The sequence below is a fragment of the Ictidomys tridecemlineatus genome, chromosome 4, assembly GCF_052094955.1.
Source record: "Ictidomys tridecemlineatus isolate mIctTri1 chromosome 4, mIctTri1.hap1, whole genome shotgun sequence".
In the NCBI taxonomy this organism is placed as follows: Eukaryota; Metazoa; Chordata; class Mammalia; order Rodentia; family Sciuridae; genus Ictidomys; species Ictidomys tridecemlineatus.
In genome coordinates this window covers 172,184,502-172,204,605 of record NC_135480.1, presented here as the reverse complement: position 1 = coordinate 172,204,605, position 20,104 = coordinate 172,184,502, and the positions used below count along the sequence as shown (strand labels likewise).

The 20,104-nt window shown below is 38.1% G+C and overlaps 1 long non-coding RNA gene across 1 annotated transcript; it reads left to right on the top strand.

Annotated features, from left to right (window-relative positions):
* Positions 1-8,844: 8,844 nt before the first annotated feature.
* Positions 8,845-11,027, top strand: LOC144376905 (uncharacterized). The gene is made up of 2 exons (XR_013437260.1): positions 8,845-9,967; positions 10,780-11,027. It is a non-coding gene; the product is annotated as an uncharacterized LOC144376905 (long non-coding RNA).
* The last annotated feature ends 9,077 nt before the right edge of the window (positions 11,028-20,104 follow it).

Sequence of the window (20,104 nt, the reverse complement as noted above, 5' to 3'; positions counted from 1 at the left end):
GGTCCTCAACTAGGGGCACTTTTGATTCCCTAGGAGACATTTGGAAATAGCCAGAGACAGTTATGGTTGTCACAGCTGGGGGTGCTCCTGGAAGCTCGGTGGAGGCCTAGGATGCTGCTAAGTAGCCTATAGTGCATGAGACAGCCCCACAACAAGGAATTATCTGGACTGAAATGTCAATAGTGCTGAGGTTGAGAAACTGCTCTAGTATTATTTGAATAGTTTTAAAATATTGGAAAATACAAATAAGCAAAATAAGAATCACCCTAATCTATAAGTTTGCCATGCAGAAAGAGCCACTATCCAAAACTGAAAATTTACAAGAAGAAAATATCTTCATCAAAATTAAGATACATAATGAAGAAAATTATTTTATCTCATTGCTTCCAGTGGTGCCTGCCCTATTTCTTCAAAACCATCATGGTGTAGGGAAAGTTGTCAGAGTTTTCAAACTTCTGGGAAATGAACTAGTGTTTGTGAGGCTATTGGCTCTCATTAGAATCAAACAGAATCAATCACAGGGTAACTATGTGACATCATTATGATCCACCCAGAAATCTTGGTCAGAGCCTGCCCTGATGCCACTTTTCTGGGGAAAATTTAGGCAGATTCTATCAAAAGCCTTTTAAAAGTCCACTTTCTTTGTCTGGGCAATTCTACTTCTAAGAGTTTATGCTAAAGAAATAATCAGACAAATGTACAAAGATGTTGGTATGGTTATTCACTGTTGTATTGTTTTTAAATACAAAGGATATAAATTTGAAATAATAGATGGAGATTGGTTAATTTCCTTCTAGTATATCGTGCAGCAAAATACCATGTAGTCATTAAAAGAGATGATGTTCATCTATGCAGTGTGAACTTCCATGGAAAGATATTCGTAGTGTAGTCCATGAAAACTGACCACGGGAAAGGTCTGGGAGGACCAGCATGTTAGCAGGTGTTATGCAAAGGGTGCTGACAAACATTGCTGGAAGGAGATGGAACTCACTGGGAGTCGGGTCAGAAGGAGCATTTTCTCATCTCCTGATGTCCTGTGGAAATCTGAACTTGGGCCAAGGCACAGCTGGATGCACTTGGGAACTGTGCTTTGGCAAAAGAGTCTCACCTTCTATGTAGTGTATCAATAGGAATAGACTTGTCACCGGGTAACATATTCAGAAACCAAGCCAGAGCTGTGCTTAGATGCAATTTTTTAGGAAGCATTGCTATGCACTTGGAGTCTGGACCCCTGGTCCTGGTGAAAGCTGTTTTGGGCACAGGCCCTGCTACTTCAGGGAACATCATAGGTCCCAACTGGTCATTACCAAAACCTGGATGGAGACTTCAGGGTCAGCAGGTCTTCTTTCCCCTCTCACTGATGTAAACGGCCGGCCTTTCAGTCTTAAAATGACAAGTTGTATCAGATGATCTCTATGGACCCTTTCAGCTCTAAGTATTTTATGACTCTAATATTTTTAATCACTATCAATGGTGATTTCTGCACCACAAATGACTTATCAACTTCCACAGGGTTTCATTGGCTATAATAGTGCGACTTACATGCTACAACATTATCAGAACACTGAAGAGGGCATCTCGGCATCAGACAACCCTTGTTCGTCTTTCCCCTCCTCTTCTTCTTCCTTGGCTTTCTCGGTGCCCCTCAGGAGGTTTGTGTAGCTTCATTAACTCAGATCAATCAAGTGCTTTTGAGAGTAGAAGAATAAAGTCAATGTTTTGCTATGAATAATAAACTCATTAGAAACTGGAATCATTATTAGCAGAGGATATTAAGTCTTGCTGATGTGTAATCTGAAGCCTATTAGTTCTAAAAATGCAACCTCTGCTCCTTGAAGGAGAACGTGGTCCGAGGAAATTCACCTGAATTCCTTTGCATAAGGACTGGAATGCTTACGGCTGAGTGAGGAATTGTGGGAAGTGAAATTCCTAAATGACATGTTTAGGATGCATCCTATCCTGGTTTGGGATGATTTTCTTTTCTTTTCTTTTTTTTTTTTTTTTAAGGTTGAGTTTCTGAGAGCTCTGGGAGAACATGGCTTTCTCCAATTTCTCTCCCCAGGTGAGTGTTTGACAGCAGATGGGGTGCAGGAAGTCACTCAGGCCCCTCAACTTGAAGCAGTTTAATCTGCTCTGGTTCCAACTCTTAGGAGCACATCAGGTGACAAAGAACTCCAGGAAGAAGAACTTGAGTGAGCTTGAAGTTTCACAAAAATTTCGAACTTTGGCAAACTGCCTACATTTCTTACCTTCCAGCTCAATATTGCCAGTGAAGTTATACTGAATATAGAAGAAGCCAAGGAAGAAAAAAGGTCAGCCTGAACACACTGTTTTATTTATTTGTACCCAGCTTTGTCCCCCAAAGATTTCTTTCTCGTAAAGTGCATCCTAGGAATGGACCCACTGACCTGATGTGAGTTGGTGGGCCTGGAATCCTGGAAAGCAATTCATCTCCTTCTCCAGAAGGCGAGGGGGGAATCTTACCTTCCCGTGTGCCCTCTGCTCCTTTCTCTGCTCCATCCCAGAGTACGGAAAGGGGTATCACGTCCAAAGTCAACGCAAGCATTTCAAGAGTTCAAGATGACCCATGAAGCATTTTTCCCAGGATGAGTAGGTCCAGGAATGGCTCTCATGCTTCAAAGCCCCTTCTGCACCAATGCTTAGTCTTCAGGCCTGGCCACTATAACCATAATTTACAGGATAATTGTAGTGTTTGTCAGGTTTCTGATTCCATGCTTTCCATGGTACTTGTTATTTATATATATTCACATCACAGATTTGAGAGTTTTGCTTTCAGTGAGGCTGCGGGGCAGAGTCTTCTTGAAGTGTACAGCCCTCTTATGTCCTCAAATTCAGGTAAGCACCTCTGCCCACCCTCTCTCCAGAGTGTGTAAGGAAAGGAGACCTTAGAAACAGCTTTAGTTTCAACTACGGTTCTGCTATTCAGGTGTTCTATAGCTTTGTTCAGGTCAGAGAACCACAAGTCTTCTGTTGTTCAACTGTAGAATGAGGACAATAATTTTTGCTTCTTAGGTACTTTAAGGAATCTATGTGAAATGAAATAGAGCTGAAGTCCTTGGGTACATTCTGGCCCATGGTAGGTCCTAGATAGGCATCCGTCAAACACAGCTGGTGCCTTGCCTGTCCTGGCAGTGGTAACAGCTGTAGTTTGTTGAGTGCTGTTGATATGCTGGGCTCTGTGATAAATATTTTACATATATAATTTCATTTAGTTTTTATAGTAACCCTCTGGGGCAGGATAATTATGTCCCCGATTTAGATGCAAGGAAACTAAGGCATGGAGAGGGTGAGTGGTTTGTACAAGATGAGACAGCAGGTTGGACACCAGAGTCTTAATTTAAATTTTCTCTTCCTCTAAAACTTCCCATTGGAGTTAACACTTTGGAGGCTTTGGAGTTAACTTCCTTCAATTATGATTTTACTCCAGAGAAGAAACATTTGTAGATGACCTGCAGAAAAAGTCCACACTGCCACATTCTCAGTATCTTGTGATTCAAAATAGAGAGGCTACAAGACACCTCAATTCATCACTCTTTGTCCCTTTTGCCCCTTCCAGTTCTGATTGACAGTTCCCATTTGAGCACAGAATTGAGGGCTTGGCAGTCCTATTCATGTCCAAGAACTAATTCAAATGGTTCTGATTTAATTTTTATCAGAGACTATTCTGAAAAGCCTAGGAGACCTTGCACTTCTGAAATTGACTTCTGGTAGCCACAGTGAAAAGAATCAGAAAGACAAAGTGAAGCCAAAGTGCAGGGGTTTTGCAATCCCTCACAGGAATCCCTCACAGGAACCCAAGATTTTTCAAGTCACCTGGATAATGTTTTGTGGGAGTCATGATTCTCATTTATACCTCCATAAACTTTTAATGACTCTAAAAGCAATAGGTAGTTAATATAGAAAATTCGAAAAGCATAGGAAAATATAGAAAAAATTTGAAAAGCATAGTAACCGCTACTTTTGAGAACATCATTTTCTTTCTTCACCAGATGTGGTGGCTGCCTGAATGAACCATAGCTCTATTCTGTCCTGGTGAAATCTTCTCCCACAGTGATTTCTGGGTTGGTCCATATGACTTGCTTTAGCCAAGAGAATTTAGAGTTTTACTTTCATTAGTAGGTAGTGTGGTGAGGAAGTGAGCTTTTTGCAGTGTACAGCATCATTCTCCTGTCTGCTAGATTCTGGAAAACCCCTCTGCCAACTCTTTTGTTTGTGTGATGCAAACAGATTTAATAAGATTTAACACACTGGGATAGGTTCTTCGGGAATATTTCTTCTTAGAACCCTAAGACCACCATGCTGTGGGGAAGTCCAACCTAGCCACTTGGAGAGGCCACATGGAGGAGATTTCAGGATCCCAGCTAAGAGCCAAAACCAAGTACCCTTATTATGGCCCAGTCAAATGGTTCCAGTCAGTCTCCAGACATTTGGGCCAACTCAGCTGAATGAATCTCCAGAAATTGTACAACAGGTATAAGCTGTTCCTGGTGTGCTTTGTGCAAGTCCCTGATCCACAGAATAGTGAGCAAATAGAATCATTGTTGTTTTAAGATAGTAAGTTTTTGCATGGTTTGTTATGGCAGCAATCAATAACCATAACTTACGTGGACATCCATAAACACTATTATTTAATTCTGTATATTTTTGGATTCTTTTTCAAATAAAAATAGAATACATTTTCTTTGGTGATTTGTTTCTTCTGTTAAATATTATGTTTAATATACAGCTCTGTGTTCTTCTGTAAGGCTATCTCCTGCTAAACAAAAGAGTTTTCCTAGTATATATTCTTATGGTTTAGATGCTGTATCCCCCAAAATCTCATGTGTGAGACAATGCAAGAAGGTTTGGAGGAGAAATGGTTGGGTTACAGCCTTAACCAAATCAATTAATTAATATCTGATGGGTTTACCTGAGTAGTAACTGGGGGCAGGTGGGTGTGGCTGAGAAAGTGGTTGAATTTGGGCAGAGCTATGGGCATATATTTTGTATCTGGAGAGTGGAGTCTCTCTCTTCCCCACCTCCGTCCCCCTCTCTCCTTGCTGATCATCATGTGAGCTATTTCCCTCTGCCACACTCTTCCACCATGATGTCCTGTCTCACCTCAAGCCCTGAGGAATGGAGCCAGCCTTCTGTGGACTAAGATCTTGGAAACGGTGAGCCCCCAAATAAACCTTTCCTCCTCTACAGTTGTTCTGGTCAGGTCCTTTCATCACAGCAGCAAAAAAGCTGACTAAAACGGGTGGAGTTGCTGGGGTTGTAGGACATATGCACAGTCAACCTCATTAGGCAGTACCAAGTGTTTTTCAAACTGGTTCCTTTTACAATTCTGTATTAGCAGTGTGTGCAAGTTCCCATTGTTTCTTACATTTGCCAACACTCAATTTTATCTGACTTGTAAATTTTTGTTTACCTGCTATGTTTGTATTTGTAGCTCATTGTAGTTTTAATGCATGTTAAGGTTTTGTGAGATGTCCCCCAAAAGCTCACACATGAGACAATGCAAGAAAGTTTAGAGGTTAAATCATTGGCTTATGAGAGCCTTAACCTAACCAGTGCATTAATCCCCTAATTGCTCCCTACCTGTGACTGTAGGCAGGTAGTGTGTAGCTGGAGGAGGTGGGTCATTGGGGCATACCTCTGGGGTATATATTTTGTCTCTATTGAGGAACTCTCTCTGCTTCCTGGTACTATGTCCCAGATGCTTTTCTCTAACCTTCTACATGATGTTCTGCCTCATCTCAGGTCCCAAGGAATGGAATTGGCCATCTCTGGACTGAGACCTGGGAAACCATGAGCCCCCAAATGAACTTCCTCCTTTAATTTTTCTTGTTAGATATTTTGGTCATCAAAATAAAAAAGCTGACTAAAATAACACACTTACTAGTGACCAATGAGCTTTTTCTGTTTGTTGGCCATTTGGACATTTTCTAAAGTGTCAGCTTAACTATTTTGCCCATTTTTAAAATCCAGTTATTTGTCTTTTTCATACAAACTGTTTGTTATAGATTCTAGATGTGTCTTTTGTTGGTTATATGTGTTACAAATATCTCCTATTCTTTTTATTATCTTTTAAGATGTTTTGGGGCCATGTCAGTAAATTTGTGAGTATTTTACTTTGTGGTTAGTGTTTTTGATGTCTTATTTGATCCTTCCCTAGCCTGGGTAATAGGATGTTCTCCTATTCCTTCTAATGACTTGATATTTAGGGCCTTAATACACCTGGAGTTCATTTTTGTTGATGGTAAGAGGTAGGGATCCAATTTCATATTCATATTTCCCTCCCACATAGATACTTGATTACTATAGCTACCGTTTATTGAAAAATTCTTCTTTTCCTCACTGACCTGCATGGCTCTGTGTGTATGTGTGTTGAGAGTTGAACTCAGGGCCTAGTGCCTGCTAGACAAATGCTTTACCACTGAGGTATATCCCTAGCCCTCTGTTTTTATCATATGTCAAATGTCTACATGTAGATGGGCCTTTTTCTGGGCTTTCTTGATATCTGTCAGGGAAATTCTCTTACCATATTCTATAAGAGCATCCTGGAGATTCTTTGCATTCCCATATTAATTTGTGCATTACCTTATCAAGTACCTCAGACTATGTATAGGCTTTTTTGAAATTTTAAAATCAGAACTGTATTAAATCAATAGATCAATTTGAATGAACATTATACTTATATCCATTTAAGTAGATATTCTTAATGTATTTTGATAAAGTTTCTATAATTATTTTTATGTAGGTAGGCCTCACACATTTTTATGGTACTTTAAAAATCCTATCATAAATGGTATTTAGCTTTTTTCTGTTTTTGAATATATCAAAACTCAACTAATTTCTATGTACTCATTTTGTAACTAACAACCTTGCCAACACCTTTATTAAGTTAAAAACCATTTGTCTGTAGAATTATTTAGATTTCTATGACAGGTTGTTTTATCTGTGAATAATGGCAGTTTTGTTTCTCTAATACTTGCAATTTTGATTTTTTTTTCCTGAACTGGTTAGAACCTTTAGAACAACGTTGAATAGATGTAATTGCAGGCACCCTTCTCTTCTTGTTCTTATCTCAGAAGGAATACATTTAGCAGTTCACATTAAAGATGATATCTGCTATAGTTTTTGGCTGATAAACTGTTTTCAAATCAAATAAGTTTCATTCTATTCTTATTTTTAAAAAGAAGCTTTTATCATAAAAAAGATGTTGAATTTAGTTGTATGTCTCTCAGATCTGAGTTCCAACCCTGAAGCCAGTGGAAAGTCATTGTGCTGGACATTGGTATTCCATTTGCCAACCATCTCAACCAATGCCGAGGACCTGCTCAGATAACATGACTGGACTGGCAATGAGCATAGCTTTGTCTGGAGAACGCTTTTGTCCTTCAGCATCTCAGCGTTTCTTCTGAAGCACCACATCTTACAGTCACCGTTCTCAGACAGGTCCATCTTGTCTAGAATCCATAAAATATTGGCACAAAAGTTTTTTAATATGCCTTGTCCCCAGTTCCTTCTAAATTATGTGACTTGAAATAAGAAAGAATAATTTAGAAGGTGATACTTTAAAGTAAAAACAAAGTTTCCCTGTAAAACCTTTTGGAAGACTGAGGGTAATTCTCTGAGCTTTGAGGTTTTAATAATTTGTGTCACAGTCATAACTTCCTTCAAAAGGTTTTTTTTTTTTTTGACACATTCTCTCGTAGGCTTTGGCTCCCCCCAGCACATGAATAGTGCAGTTTTCTTCATTCATCTCATGTGGTGCTGTGGGAAAGGAGATATGTTCCAGGACCCACAGGTCCCAGGAACACCCAGCAGCATCGGCAGATGCCACCTATGCAGGCCATATGCCACTTGTTTTTAAAACTGTTGCCTCAAATTAAAGCTCAACAAATATTTCCTAAGGATCTATGCTGAATTTGATTTTGTGACTGCAAAACCACTAATGGGATGTGGTTCCTGCCCTTAGGGGACTCAAGAGTGTAGTGGAGACATAGCAATGCCAACAGATGGGAACCAAGCATAGCGGTGCATGCCTTTAATCCCAGTGAGTCAGGAGGCTGAGGCAGCAGATCACAGGTTCAAGGTTAGTCTCAGCAACTTAATGAGACCCTGTCTCAAAATAAAAAATAAAAAGGGCTGGGGATATTGCTTGGTGATAAAGTACCCCCGGATTCAATCCCCAGTACCAAACAAACAAATAAACAAAAAGTCAATAGATAAATACCAATGAATATGAAAGTGCTTGGCAGAGGTAAATAGAGAGTCCTGAGAGCTCAGAAAAGAGGATGATTATGTGTGTGTGGGGGGTCTCCTGCTGTTTCCCCCATGTCCCACTCTCCACCCTTCTTCCCCTAGCTTTTTCTCCTTCATAAAACTTCCCTGCTAGGTCATCACATTGCCCACCCCCAACAGGATCAGACACTATCAGTCAAGATTCTAGGAGGAAAAAAAATGCCACATTCAATTAAGGATAATTTGACAAAGACTAAGGGATTATTTACAGTGGTATAAGCAGTTTATAGGAAAAATACAAGGGTTAGTGCAGTACCTGAGGTGTTAAGAGCATGGTTGTTACCACCCAAAATCTCATACGTCAAAAGAAATGGTCTCTTAGGTTGGAGGAATGTGGTCAGCCTAAGGCCACCCTGAAGGTGGAGAGTCAGGTAAATAAATGCCCATCTCACTCTCCTCCTTCCACCTCCTCTCCCTACAGTCAGTCGCTCCCTGCCTCCCCTCACCCCCACTCCCCCCACCCCTCTTCACTCCCCTCTCCATCCCCTACTCCCCCCCCCCCACCACACACAGCTCAGTGCACAGAGACTGGAAGACAAAGAAATCCTTTGCTGTGGCTCTTGCAGGTCAGCCTACCTTATCTCCTAATCTTCATACTATGAATTTTCTTCCTCTTTAGTGGTTCTCCACTTTGGAAGAGTACTCATTACAACCAACCGACCAACCAAACAAGATGCCCCCTTGATGATAGTTGTGGTTTTGACATCTGTTGGTTGAAAATATCTTATAATGAGGATTTAAAAAAAATGAATTGATATTTAATCAATTAGCCCCTGTGTAGATTTGAAAATAGTATAGTACATATATCTGTGAAATATGTTTTATTTAGTCTGCAGATAATGCTTGACTCACATCCTTTGAAAAAAAAATCTGGGCCCTACCCCCTAAGGATTAATTGTGAAGGTCAGGAATGACATCTGGATGGAGTTTCTCTATCTCTCTTCTCCATCACCCCACTCATTTCTGTGCACAGGCACCCAGATCATCAAATAGTAGAGCTGGAAGGAGAACCTACTTGATCCAATCATTCTATCTTGTAGATGAGAAAAGGTGAAATTGTAGTCTCAAGAGTAACATAGCTAGTTAGTGGTTAAATCAACAGGAGAACTTGTTTCCAAACAGGTCCCTTGTTTCCCAGTCTAGAGTTTTTCCTATTGATGAAAGTTAAAACTTGTCATTATCCCATGGTAACATTTTTGTCAGAAATGTGATCTTCCTTTGTCCTGTAGATTGAACAGATGGGAGACATTTCCTTTCTCCCCCATCCTCCTACTCTCTGCTCATTCTAAAGCGGAAAGTCCTGGAATGGCAGGGAGCCTGCTCTTAGCCAAGGACCAATTCCTACACCCCAGGAACAGCAGTGACTAGGCTTAGCCCACTTCAGATTAAGCTTAAGGGTGGGTATCTAATCCCCACCCCAAATCCCAAGGATCAGAAGGATTTAGTCAGCCATAGGCAGAACAGATGGGTTTGAGGCCTAAAAATGAAGGGAGCTTCCTGGGTATAAAGCTAACCCCACTGGGTTAGCCTGAGAAGCTCTGGCGGAGACTATAGGCAGGCCTGTATTAACAGTGTCCTTAGGTGTGCATGGCCTTTTCATAGCTCAAGTGTATGTGCTCGTCTCCATTATCTTATCTGTGCCCTGTGATGTAGGAAAGTAAGTACTGAACCTGAGTCTCATGAGAAGTAACCTTGTGGACTGGGGTGTAGCTCAGTGGTAGAGTACTTGCCTAGCATGTGTAAGGCCCTAGGTTTAATCCCCAGCAGGCAAAAAGAAATTAAAAAAAAGAAGAATGAATGAAGGAAGGAAGGAAGGAAGGAAGGTAGATGGCCTGGTCAGCAGCATCTGGCCTGGGAAGACAAAAGGTTGGTCTAAAGCTTGGATCCTCTGACTCTTGTCATCCACGGGCTTCACCAGAGTCCATAGACCCCCTAAGGGCTTAAAGTGGACCTTTGCACACAAAGCTAACTGCACTAGCTGATTATGTTTCATTCCCAAGGTCAGAACACAGATTTGAACCTGCCTGTGTTGTATCCTAGACCAGATGGTCTCTATCCAGATAGCAGATTTGGAGGATAGAGGAATTTTCACAAAGAAAAGATCCAGACTATCCTCTGCATCAAAGACATCTACACAGAGCTGAAAAATGTTACAGCCCACTGAGAAATAAACAGTTCTTTTAGGAAGTGCCTTTGGTATATAGTGTTCCACAGTGGAAGGAATTGGGTCTTATGAGAGTAGCAGGGGATGTTTACTGCAAGTAACTCTCAACATAGAGTTTGAATGAGAACTGCTGTGTTCTTATAGTTCTCAGTCCTTTGGTCAATGTTGACCAGCCAGAGGTGGGTATCTGGTGAAGCTGAGCCAATTGTACTATCGATCTCATTGGTCATAGCTAATTTCTGAGAATGGGTGCCTGAGCCAAGATTAATTGGTCTGTACCTTTTTCTGGGACTGTTTTCTCTTAGGTCATGTCTGGTGATAAAGCTGGATGATATGAGCCTGGGTGCCACCAACAGTCAGATTCCTGGTGACTTGGAGAAGACCAAGAAGAAGACTGAGAAGAGTTCAAGATAGAATACTAGTTTGATTTTTATCAGGTCATAATTTCTGTAATTCAGTTATATAATTTAAAAAATTCCATTTGTTGTTTGCAATCAAAAGAATTCTAACAAATTCTGATGTGGTATAAAAGCAATAAAGTTCCTGAAAATAAGCTTCACATCTTATTCATCTTCAATTCTACTCTCTGGTTGCAGTCACATAATTTTCTCTGAGTAGACCCAGAGGGATTTATTTTTAAAATTATTAATTAAGCCTCTATTATTCCAGCTCCCTAGTGTAGGTTGAGTGCTTGTCTTTGGTCTACGTTGGGAAAGCCTCATAGTGAAACCTCTAGAGAACTAAGCATAACTCCAGGAAACAATTTGTGTTTAAGAAATGAATTCTATATCTGAAACAGCTGCTAAGAAGCCAGAGTAAGCACTGGATGGAATCAAAGCCAGCCATGAGAACTGATCCCAGGACCAATTGAGAGCTAGCTCCAGAAATTAGGATCCTGAAATTCCCCAGATCCAGGAGGCCATGACATTTGTAAGGGAGCAAATCCTAGGAATGGAACTCACAGAGGCCTGAAGGGATTTTAGCAGAGAGAAGATTTTGAGTAAGGAGGAGAGTAGGAGCCACTGACCCCATAGTCAGCTCCTGAGTTTAACCTTTTCCTTGGCTGCTTCTCATATTCATTCATTTCTTTCATTCATTTATCCTTTCATTCTTATGTCCTTTGAGTACCTACTATGTGCTAGGCACTGTCTCAGTGCTACTATCATAGCTTCCTGGCTCCCTTTATATTCTTGGTTCAGGGGCAAAGTCCACTGAGGCTCCAGTTGGGTGGTCTGGTGGGGCAAGAGTGCAGGAAGGGTAGGCAGACATCCTATGCAGAAGAAGTGGAGGTGGATGAGGAAGGGATAGATTTGTCCAAAGCAGGATCTCACCTGATCCGTGAGCTGAGGTCAGGGGTCTGGGAAGACAGACTGGTCAGAGCAAGGCAAGGGCTATAAGACATTATTACATTTTGGAACTAGCAAAGACATGCACAATATATATATATTTTACTTTCAGTCTTCTTCTGAATGTTTCATTTTTCAGGACACAAACTGTGGAAACCTTTCCTAGCTTGTTTTAGCATCCTGTTTTGAGGAATCTGCTAATTTTCAGTGGATTCACAATCTAAGACCTAATCCTTTTCAGTAATTTCCAAGTGTGAAGGAGATAAAGACAGGTTTGTGCATAATATATTTTCTATAACAAAACTCTGTGATACCTATTCAAAAGGTATGAGTTTGAAGTGGATCCATAGTAATAATGCAAAAGATATATCATTATAAGCTGTGAAAAAAATAATTTGATAGAAAACAACCCTTAAATGATGCACTATAGACCCACTGCCATGGCATGGGAAGATTTCTCTTTAATTTAGACTATGGTTATAGAAATAAACTTCATTAAAATGTTAAAGAGGTCTATGGTTATTATTATAATGATGTTATTATTAATGGTAGGAAAAACACCATACAGGAAAAATATTTATTGGGTTAGAACTAAAAAGTATTTAAAACCTAGTATTTTCTGAGACAATACCTGGCAGCATTGTGGTAAAGTAAGTGTTTTCAGTAAATGGATGGATCTGGAGACTGTCATGCTACGTGTGAAATAAGCCAATCCCCCCAAAACCAAAGTTTGAATGTTTTCCCTAAAGGAGGGGAAGGGAAGAAAAATTCATTAGATTAGACAAAGGAAAATGAAAGGAAAGGGGGCAGGGGATAGGAATAGGAAAGACAGTAGAATAAATCTAACATAATTTTCCTATGTACATATATGAAAATACCTAAGTGAATCCCACCATCATGCCCACCCACAAGAAAATTAGGTCCTAATTAGAATTTGATAATTTTCCATGCTTATATAATTTTATCCAAATGGATTCTATTTTCATGTATAACCAAGAAGAACCAATAAAAAATAAAGTGTTTAATAAATTAGTTATTTAATATAGGTAATTAACATTTAATACAAATTAAGTACTTGTGGATATTTAACAGCAGTGGTTCTTAACTCTTTGGGGTTATGGAAATTTTTGAAGACATTCACATAATTTTTCATACAGTTTCAGGACTTCATGGGCCTCTTGAACTGTACCTAGTCTTCTAGATCAAGACCCTTTGCTCTACAGTGTCCTACAGTGTCAGGTATTTGTGAAATGAAATGTAGAAGACTAGTTTGGGATTCTGCTTCTAGTAATGTCAGGACTAGTGTTTAGCTAATTAAATTTCTCACTTGGAGATAGGAGGGATGGCTAGAGAAACTGAATTTCAGAAACAGAAATACGTGCAGGCTTTTTTTTTTTTTCCTTCATATGAGAGAGGTATGAAATAACCAAGATGGGAAAAAATTCTGGAGAGAAGGGAAACCCACTGAGGTGAGCTTGGCAGTCTAAAATGCTTTCCCTTCAAGGAATTTCTCTTTGATTCTTAAGCAGCAAGGACCCAGAGCCCAAAGAACCAAGCAGAAAATGACTTCTAAGAGGCAGAAAATTTGAGCAGAGCTGTCATTAGTTTCTCATGGATGGGTACACCCCCGCCCCCCCCCACAAACAATGGAGTTTAGGGTTGCAGAGGCAGCACAAATGTGAGAGGCCAAAATCCTGCAGAGAAATGAGTCCAAATCACTTATCAAGGCATTCACTGATCAAAAAGAGATGGCAAAGGGGTAAAGTTGCCAAAACAGAGCTTTCTCACAGTGTTGGGGAGATAAAAATTGGGTTTGGGGGTTTTCCAAGGAGAAGAGGACTCCAAGACACTCTAGAACTGGAAAAATAACCCTCTTAACTACTCCCCCAAATGCCTTGGAATTAAAGACAGAATGGATGGCTTAACAACATGTCTGAGTCATCTGAAGAAGTGATCGGTCATTTGAAAGGACGAACATGAAATATCCAGGCTGAAGTATGAAAGGTTAAAAAAATGGTATGAAAAATTCAGAGGAAAACAAAAAAGCATTGAAGGCATAAGACTAAGTGACAAGGGCAAGCACACATGTAGTTTGAATACCTGAAAAAGAAACAGCATGATTTGGAAACAATATTTCAAGAGATAAAGGATGAAAATTGTCCAAAATGAATTAAAGATATCAAACTCTAGATTCAAGACAACATTTTAAAACCCAGTAGTATAAATCAAAAGGAAACCACATATAGATACTTCACACTAAAAATTGTAATAGAAAAAAATATAGGATAAGTATTTGAATAATTTAGAACAAAAGAAAAAGGAAAACAGAAGAGGGACAATGGGAAAACAAATGCCAACAAGGTAGATATAAACCCAGTTACGAGTCATTTCATCCAATGTGATCTGTCTTAAGACTCCAATCAAAAAGCAAAAATGAATAGAAAAACACCCACAAGTGTATCCTTCTTATTGAGAAGGATAAATTGGGTATAAAAACTCAGAAAAAAATAGATTTTAGGCTATGATCCTAGAAATGAGAAGAACATTTTAAAGTGTTAACCCATTAAGAAGATAAAATAATTCAAGTTTACTTGAACCTAATAATGTAGCTTCAGAATATATAAGCCCAAATCTGATAATATGAAAAGGGAAATGAACAAACTCACAGTTATAGTGGAAGATTTGAACAATTTTTTCCCCAGTAACATATAGAAGAAATAAACATTGGTAGGGATACAAAAAATTGGGAAAACTTAATGAATAAATGGATCTAATTTATATAATAGAACAATGTATCTAACAACTTCTGAATACAAAATTTCAAAGAGTTCCATATTAAGCTACAAATCAATAGCAAAATAATTAGAAATTCTCCAAATATTTAGAAATCAAGTAATACATATTTGTTATGATTTCCCTCAAAACCCAAAGCTCATGTGTGAGACAATGTAAGAAAATTTAGAGGTGAATGATTGGGTTATGAGACCTGAACCTGATTAATCAGTGCATTAATCCTCTGATAGGGATTAACTGTGATCAGGTAAGGTACGGATGGAAGAGGTGGGTTATTGGGGGTATGACTTTGGGGTTTATATTTTGTCTACAGTGAGAACTCTCTCCCTTTGCTTCCTGGTGCCATGTTCTCAGCTGCTGTCCTCTGTCACGCTCTCTGCCATGGCGTTCTACCTCACCTCAGGCTCCAAGCAATGGAGTCAGACATCTATGGACTGAGACCTCTGAAGCCATGAGCCCCAACATAAACTTTTCCATCTCTAAAATTGTTCTTTTTCTTTGGTCACAACAGTAAAAAGCTGACTAAAACAGTATTCAAATATCCCATGAATCAAAGAAGGAAACTCAGTTGAGACTTGGAAATCTTACAAATGGAATGATAATGTGAAAATATGACATATCAAACAAAATATGTAAATAAGTTATGGTCATGCTTTAGAGTAAAATTTTTATTCTTAAATGAATATATTTTTAAAAAAGTGTCGGGCATAGTGGTGCACCTCTATAACTCCAGTGATTTGTGAGGCAGAGGCAAGAAGACTACAAGTTTGAGGCCAGCCTTGGCAACGTAATGAGAACTTAGTGTTTCACTAAGGCCTGGGGATGTAGTTTAATGGAAAAGGGCCATTAGGTTTAATCTCCAGTGTGGGATGAGAAGAAAGTCTTAAATTAATTAAGTTTCCATCTCAAAAAATTAGAAAAGGAACAGTAAATTAAACTAAGAAAGTAGAATAACTGAAATAATAAAGAGTAAAAAAATAATAAAATGAAAAATAACAGAGAAAATCAACAAATTTTAAATGTTGATTTTTTGAAAAATCTAATGGAATTAATGATCCCCTAATAATAATATTATTAATAGAAGAGAAAAGAAAAAGAGAAAGTGTACACATATAAACTATCATTATAAGGCACATAAAGTAGAATATCACTGAAGATCTTGCTAAAATTAAGATAGTTGATATTATTACCAAATTTGTCACTTAAAAATTCAGATGAATGGACAAGTTCTTGGAAAACTTTATTTATTTAGGTTATTGGGATTGAACCCAGGAGGGCTTTATCACTGAGCCACATCTCCAGTCCCTTATTTTGTTTGTCATTTTTTTACTTGTTCTTTTAGTTATACATGACAGTAGAATGTATTTTGACATGTTATACATACATGGAATATAACTTCCCATCCTTGTGATTGTACATGATGTAGAGTTACACTGGTCATGTATTGGACATTAATTTTAAGTCCTTTTATTTTGAGACAGGGTCTTGATAAATTCCTGAGGTTGGCCTCAAATTTGTGATCCTCCTCAGTTGCTGGAGTCACTGAAATTACAACCATATGCCACCATGCCTGGCTCTTTGAGAAATACATTCTTATAAAAACTGACACAGGAAATAAAATACTATTTAGTCCTCTAGCTACTTAAAAATTACTGGAAATAACAGTTATCTTGTGTGGAAAACTCCAAGCCAGATGGCTTCCCTAGTAAATTCTTTCAGACATTTAAGAAAGAAATATAGCTAATCTTATAGAAATTTTTTTTCATAGAATTAAAAAAAATAGAAATAGTTCCATCTCATTCTATGAGGACAGAAGGGCCCTGATGCCAAAACCTTGCAAGAATAATAACCTGTTAAAAAAAAAAAAGAGTACAGGTCATTCTCCTTCATGAACAGAAATGCAAAAATGTTAAACAAAAATTAGAAAGTAGAATCTAGCCATTTAAAAAATATATATATATACATTAAAGTTGTATTGGTTCTAGGAATTCAAAGTTGATTTATTATTTGAATAGCAACATAATTCAATACATTAACAGATTATATATGTTGAAAAAGTGATTGATAAAAGTCAACACCCATACATCTTTGTCCTGCTTCTCTGTACCATTCTCCAGAAAGGCCTGGTGAATGGTACAGGCCACCCTTGCTCTCCAGACCCTAGTGCCCCACATATCCCTCCTCCTATTACCCTTTCACTAGCTATGACTCACTTTCTGTGCTTCCTTCAAGCTCAGCAGGTTATGGCAGTCAGGTAACAAATGATGGTTGCATCATTAAATTTATAAGGAAAGAAAAAATTTAACAGTGAGGTCCCACATTTGTGGAATTTCAGGTTGAGTTCCTCCAGAGGGAAAAGAAATCTTTAAGTTCTGTATTAGGTGATTTGATCACAGAAAAGGCAGAGTTTGACTTTTGATTCAGTGTTACTCTTCTATCATTTTGATATTGTTTCTTGAAAAGAGAATTGTTTAAACTAGGGACATCACGAATCCAATCTTTGATTTATCCCTTGCATTTTCTATCAAATTTAGGATACCAGTTGTCTTACAGGAAGACACTATCACTTTTTATATTAAATTCCTATATGTAGGATATTGAGACTAAACATATTAGCAATTTTGTCTCCATCTTATTTTCCTGTGTCTTTTACTCTCAGTCCTAGATCACCTTCTAGGTAAAAGGCTTAAGGAGGTAAAACTGGTTCTCAAAACAGCCCAGATTAGTCATAACACTAGGTTGGATTTCACCAAGATAGTGAGTGTGGAAGAATCCAGGAGCTGCTAGTCTGACTCCATCTACTTTGCCCTTTCTCCCCTATGAGGGGCTCTAAGAACAGCAGTGTGTAGCAAGGAGGAAGAGGACAGAAGGATCTCTTATACTGAGGGTAGGGCATGAGCTTTGGAATCAAGCAGACCAACTTTGAATTCTAACTCTACCATTTAGTAACATTATATGATTCTTGGCAAATCGGCTTCCCTGAATCTTAGTTTCTTTGATGTTTTTGTTGTAGGTAATTTGTGTAAGTGATGAAACTTTCTGATAACATATGGATTTTTGTATATATATACACACATATGCTTTTCTATGGAGAGGGTCCAAAATTTTCATAAGTTACTAAAAAAGATGCCTCTGTTCCTAAACTGAATACAATTGCAGCTCTAACAAGATATAAAACCTCTTCTGTTTATTATTATTACTATTTTGTTTGTTCTTTTTAGATATACATGACAGTAGATTGTATTTGACACATTATACGTACATATTCTAATTAGGATCCTATCCTTGTGGCTGTACATGATGTAGAGTTTTACTGATGGTGTATTCATACATGAACATAGGAAAGTTATGTCCAATTCATTCAGAACCTCTTCTAAATAAGTCCTTACTGTTGCTGTGCATGAGTGTTATCAACCTATTAGTTAAACATTTAGAAGAGTTAAAGGCTGTCCTTCAAATAAAGTTTCTTTGACATACACTATCTTTTGTACAAAAATGAGAAGAAAGAATAGACATTTATTTATGTATTTATCTGTAGATAAATATTTTTTCTCTCTCAGACCCAAATTGCTTTATATTTGTAAAATATCTTTGGAAGGATATACACATATAAATACCAATGGCCTCATTTGCCAATGCGGAGGAAAGCAGAGGACTAGGAGTCAGAAGTGGAAGAGAGAATTTTTACTCTCTTTTGTGTGTACTTTTTAACTTTCTGAATTTTGAATTATACTGATTAGTTATTTGCTCACAAATACACTTTAAGCCAGGCTTGGGAACTAATATGTGCCTGTAGTCCCAGGATGCTAAGATGGGAGGAGGGTTGGAGCCTATGGATTCGAGTCTTAACTGGAAAACAGGGAGAACCCCACCTCTGCCTAAAATGAGTGAAAAATAAGGAAGAAAGAGGACTGAGAAAACTCTACAAGTGAAAGTTAATGTTTTAGTCAATTTCTGAACCATAAGTTTTAATATTTTTTTTGTTTGGGTTTGGCTGAGGATAGAGCCCCGGGCCTCACACATGCTAGGCAAGAACTCTACTACCAAACTACATTGCCAGCCCAAATATTAAAAATTTTTAAAAATTGGTTTTTTTAAAATTTTTGATTGCATATATTTATTTTTAAATATATGTTTTCATCACAGAATGATTAAATCAAGCTAATTATCATATCCATGTCACATACTTACTATTTTTTTGTGGTGAGGATATTTTAAACTTACTCTTACAGCAATTTTGAAATATACAATGCATTGTTATTAACTATGGTCAGTATTCTGTGCAATAGATCTTGAAGATTTATTCTTCCTGACTGAAATTTTGTACCTTTTGGTCAACATCTCCCCACTTCCCCCAGCCCCACCCTCCAGCCTTGGTATCCATTGTACTATTTACTTCCATAAGTTTGACTGACTTTGTTAGATTTTACATAAAAGTGAGGTCACGTGGCATTTGTCTCTCTGGGCCTGTCTTTCTGAATCTGCAGTTTCATCCATGTTGTCACAAATTATTAGATTTCATTCTTTTTAAGGCTGACTAGTATTCTATAATATATACATACCACATTTTCTTTATCTGTTTATCTGTGGAGAGACATATCACATCTCGATCCCTTATTTTAATTGTGAATTCCTTTGGTATACTGATTTCAATTCCTTTCGATATATACCCTAAAATCGGATTGTTGGACCATATGTAATAATATTTTAAAATTTTTTGTGGTTACTTTTTTAACCATAAATTTTAATTACCATGACTGAATTGGCCAACTGAAGCCAATTCAAGAAACATAGGGCTAAATAAATACTGTATCAGGGCCAACAACTTCTAGTCAAATATACCTAAACAAACTCAGAGCATAATTTCTTTATTTCCAAATATTTCAATATTCCTAATGGTTCAGTTGTTCTGTTTCAGGTTGGTGATAAGGTTTGGGTCTAGTCACCCTTGGTGGCTTTAAAACCCATAAATTATTATGTTGAAGCTAATTTATCTGAATCAACTTTGGAAATCTGTTGGGATTTATTCCAAACTCCAGACACATAACATATATTCAAGGGCTAGCTCCCCTGATCTGAGCGTGCAGAAGGCCTGTATTCTTTAGACCTTCACATTTATTTAACATACAAGCAGAAATAAGCCTTGTTAGGAAACATCCTGTGAAGGCAATTGCCCCCTTGGCCTGACTGATGAGCACTAATAACTTTAATAGGTTGGGCATCTTCAGGTCAGGAGCCTCCACCTGATGGTACCTAAAGGGGTTCTTTAATTTGGCATTTTTATTAAGACACACATAGGTTTGTTCAGAATAACTAAGCTGTGACTCTTTAATTAGCACTTCATAAAGTATTGATGTAATATAAGTACACACAATGGATTCTGGAATCAATTTTCAGTCATTTCTCACCAGGACATTGATGACAACCCAGTAACTAGGGTCTGGATTATATTTCTTCTTTTATGTTTGGGGATTCTCTTGGCTACTAAAAG